The sequence below is a fragment of the Eurosta solidaginis genome, chromosome 4 (assembly GCF_040869045.1).
Source record: "Eurosta solidaginis isolate ZX-2024a chromosome 4, ASM4086904v1, whole genome shotgun sequence".
NCBI lineage: Eukaryota > Metazoa > Arthropoda > Insecta > Diptera > Tephritidae > Eurosta > Eurosta solidaginis.
In genome coordinates this window covers 3312350-3317406 of record NC_090322.1, presented here as the reverse complement: position 1 = coordinate 3317406, position 5057 = coordinate 3312350, and the positions used below count along the sequence as shown (strand labels likewise).

At 33.2% G+C, this 5057-nt stretch overlaps 1 protein-coding gene across 2 annotated transcripts in view; it reads left to right on the top strand.

Moving 5' to 3' along the window:
• sdt (stardust) overlaps positions 1-5057 on the top strand; it is a 449266-nt gene that overhangs the window by 68742 nt on the left and 375467 nt on the right. The window lies entirely within an intron of this gene.

Below are 5057 nucleotides of genomic sequence, written 5' to 3'. Positions count from 1 at the left end.
TTTGTTCTCTGTTAGTGATGGAACGATATTTCGCTATTGGTGATTGCATCGCCGTGAATGAAAAATCGCTAATAGCGATAGCTATTTCTATCCAAATATATCAGTGATGGCGATTTTCCTTCAGCATGAAATTCTAAAGGGCTCCGGCGATTAACAACGGGATTGACGGAATTTTGTGTGGGTTAGTGCAGTCGGGTGGCTTCGTGACCCACGTATTTGTTGTCGGCTACACGTTGATGAAAATTAAAATTTTTTCATTTGATGCTTGCTTATTTGATAGCGCGGGGTGTGATTGACAAAAAAGCAGTGTTGTATTTAGTGTGTGTTGACATTCAAAATGAACAAATGCGCGGAAGAACAGTAATTGATATTAAAATTTATTGACAATTATCAATGTATTACGTTTTGCGTACAAGGTTTTCATCCACAATTTCTTTTTATCGCTCTTTTTCCTTTTTTATTTAATAAAACTGCTGTAGTTGCAAGTAAAAAAATCATCATCCGATGACGACATATTCAGGTCCGAACGCTACGTTTTCTCAATGCAAATGCTGATTGATGGCTCTTTATTTGATAGTCGCGGGGCAAGCGTCAAATACCCGACATGCACACATAAAAAAATTCAGTCAATGTCGTTTTTAATCGCCGGAGCCCTTAATACGAATAGTGATAGCGGCGATGCAATCACCGATAGTGAAATATCGTTCATCGCTACTACCCTGCAAAATCGCGAGTACTCCATGCATGCATGTATGGAGTACTCGCTATGGACCAACCGAGTGATCCAAAATTAACCACAATTCATACAAAAAATATGGTCCAATTAACATTGAGATGTCCTAGGACTAGACCATATACTCCAGCTCCTCATTACATCAGAGTAATCCATGGAGTACCCACAGTCCATTAAACATCGTGTAGTGATTACAATCGTTAAAAACGAGCAATGATCGGCTTACAATATGTTCGTGTAGAAACATGAGGTTGGCCATTGCTGCATTACAGTGGAGTATAATGGTAAGTACTCCATTGGACCACATGATCCAACGATTTTGCAGGGTAGCTATCCAAATATATCAGTGATTGGCATTTTGGCAGCATTTCGCCAATAGCGATATTTCTTCATGAAGCTATATTTATCCACTCAGTCGTGTTTACTTTTAGCTAGTTTGCTCTTTCAGGCGACGTTATTTTGGATTGATGTTTTTATAAACGACGTTTTGATCTGGTTGGATGCGAAAATTTGGTTGCATTAATTGATTAAAAATCCGTTTTAATACCGAGTGAAAGATGAGAGCAAATTATAGTAAAAAAAGAAGTGAAATGTGGCAATTTTATGAGCCCATAAATGAAACGCATGCAAATCCCGGCGATAATTGTAAAAGTCCACGTTCATATAAATATTTCATGAAGTGTATAAAAAAGATTAAATGACTGTTTTTTTTTTTTGTTTTTAATTACAAATTACGCCAAATAGACCTAGGCCTTTAGACGTGGTCTAAGATTGGTTGCCTGTGTAATTCCTACGTTATTACTTCTAGGCAGTAGCCGTTAGCAGTTTTAAAAAATGGGGTGGCTAATTTTCTGTTAAAAACTATTTTTATAATAGTTTGAAGAATTTGCTATATTTTTGCTCTGCATTTTTCATTTCACTTTACTATAAAAACATTATGCAGCCAAATACAACTTTCAGAATAATTTCATACGGAGTATTTCTGAATACATTGGTGTAGTATAAAAATAATAGTAATAAATCATGTTTTTATGGTGTCACATATACAGATTTATTTCGGATTGATTCATCTTACATTTAAAAGTCAAATCATTTTCAATTACCAAAATTTATAAAATAAAGATGCATAGACATCTATTTCCGCTAGTTTCATTTCATTGGGTGTAATACGAGACTGAACATAATGTCGTCAGCCATTTAGTAATATTGTATCACAATATCTCAGAAAAATTTAATTTCACATTATATCAGTTTACAATAAAATGTACATATTTTTTCTTTTCCACTTTTGGTTCATATATTCTGTATACTAAAAATCTACTCCGGTAAACAAACTTAAACATTCCTTTTTTATATCCAAGTATACAAATTGAACCTTCGCTTATTAAAACTAAATTGAAGCCATCGCTTTAGCTATAGCTATAAAAAATAACCGTGATTCAAAAATCGCCATAGCTATTTTCACTGATAGCTCAAAATCGCTGTATCGTCCATCACTAATCTCTGTCGTTTTTTGCTGAGTTCCTCTTTGTGGCTCCATTCTTGTCTTCTGAGCGCTGCCAGTTTACTATCAATGCGGCGCAGTGTTGCATAAGGATGTACAGATTGAATGCTGGAATGCGACTTAAAAAAATGTTTTTTAATATTTCAGCAAAGTTATTGTAAATGTTAATACTTTTATCTGTAAAGCGATAGCCCCATTGCCCCATTACATGAATGTGTTTCTTTAGCTGCCACTTTGTATATTAAGCGCAGATAAATGCAAAATTAAAACATATTTTTATGCTCAGTTGGCAACACTCTTCACCATCATGTGTTTTATTGCAACAACGAGAACAAGTGGCGGCAGAAAATTTGCCTACGGTTTTTGTTTGTTTTATTACGCGTGAATTAGTGCAATTTAATAAAAAATTTTAGTTAATTTGTGTAGATTAGATTTTGAAGATGTAACGGAAATCAAAAAGAAAGTGATTTTCTCCCTTAAAATGTCGGAAATGTGCAGATAAAAAATTTACACGTTGAACGAGTTTTCACGGCTATCTTTAAACGAGTAAAAAGAGTCAATTTCCGTTCCATTTTTCGCTGTTGAATTCTTCATAAGTGCACTATTGCCGTTAAATTTTATGCATTTTATCAACCTTGCTTATTGTGCGCTTAACCGTTTAAATGATTTTGTTCGCGTACATAATAAAGTCAAGATTACCAACGGAGTGGGCGCCCCACTTATAATTCGCCGGAGCATCTTTAGCCATCTCCTGAATCGTTGAACTGTTAATGCCTGCTAAAATACCAACTCTTTCTTAGACTTTGATTAAGTGCACCTTGGTCAGGAAGTGAGAGTTAAAATAAATGAGCGTGGCCGTGATGGCCGCCCCGAGGTATTGTGTTAAGCAATTTTTATCAAGCATTTGACATAAATTTCCGAGAGTAACAGGAAAGTTTGCATTGAAAAATGTATATTATTGCATCTAATGATTATCATTTGCTAAAAAGGTAAGGTAAGTAATTAATGGACTATTACGCCCGGGGCTAAAAACACACTTTACTCTGCTATGATTCTAAACATAAATCACTACAATTATTGAAAAAATTTTGATCCGTTCATGTTCCTTTGTGATTTTTTGCTTCTTTATTTACTAACAATATTATCAGTGTTGCCTGAAATTTTTGGAGCTTATAGCTAAATTGACAAAAAAAAAAATAGCTAAAATTTTTTTTTTTTAAAATAGCTAAATAAGCCTTTATTTCACATTAAATTACACCACATAAGTATGTCTGTAATTACTAGATTATTATAAAGCAAAAAAAAAAAATAATAATAATTCAGTCATGGAAAATATTCTTTAAGGTAGCGATATGTACATATGCACATAAATTAAAATGTAATAGTAACATAAATTATATTCTCGAATAGTTGATATACATCACTCAAGTTTTATTCAAAAATGAAATTGAATCACAGTTCAAAAACAAAATCATCTTCTTCGTTTAATTCACATGTTGAATCGTATATATTTCCTGAATTCATTGATTTTATGAGATCACTAGGTATACTACAGTTATGACAACATTTTCCAAGTCTTTTAAGACCGTATCTTATAGTTAATAAAGAGTTTAACATCAAAATATGCATTCTATTCCTTTGCTTAGTTTTTATTAAATTCATTACAGAAAAACTTCGTTCTATTTCCGCATTACTAAGCGGTAGGATTAGCAAATTAAATACGAACTGTTGTAATTCCTCAAAAGGATTTTCATTAATGTCATTTCTAAACTCTCTTACGTCTATCCTAAACTTTACTGTAAAAGTGGTGTCTTGCCATGGATATGGATCTAGTTTTTTCCATTGCATTTCTATAACAGTAATTTCATCTTCGTTAAAAGAGCCCCTTTCTGCCTTAAACGTATCAAATATTTTGGGCTTCACAGCATTTAAAGCATTTTTTATAGCAAAAAACTCAATATTTTTTAAAGATTGGATATTCTGTGGTAGGCGTTGACGTAGCTGCTCAATTAACTTAAGGGTCAACATTTTTACATGGAGATATTATTTGATTACATAGATCAGTGATCAACAAAACTAGCTCAGAAAAAAGTTTTGCGGGATCTGCATCATTCGATTCGAATAATTTATTAACTTTCTGAACTTCGCTTAGCAGCGGCTATATAAACTGAAGATATGCTAAATTAGTATCATTATAAAGAGATGCCAATAACTTTGCCCTGACAATTTGTATTGGTTGCAGTCCAGCATTAATGGCAGAAAAAATGGCTCTGTATTGATTTTCTCTTGCAGAAGACTTGGAAAACCAATTATACGTTTCTGCCACAAGAAATTCTATTTCACTAGGAATAATTTTGGATGCGATAGAGATAGCTATCTGTATCGAATGACAAATACATGGTACTAATTTTATTTTCGGATTGAGCCCTTTCAATCGAGCGATTATACCTCTATTGACACCGGTCATAACATTAGCATTGCCCGTTCCTAGACCTACCATATTTTCTATGCGTAAATTGTACTATTCTAGCGACTTAAGAATTGATTCAACAATGCCCTCCGATGTATAGTCTTTTAGCTCAGTTAATTTTACAAAAGTATTTATAATTTATTTGGAACTTTCGCTATAGTAACGAATGACAATACCCAGATACTTTTTCACGCTAATGTCAGTTGACTCGTCTATTATCAGACTAAATTTATTTGTTTTAATGTCATCCATTAATAATTTTTTGAAATGAGGAAATAATACATTTTTTATGACAGCGCTACATTTTTTCCTACCAAGCTTTAAACTGGCTGCAGTTTCACTATCGTCAA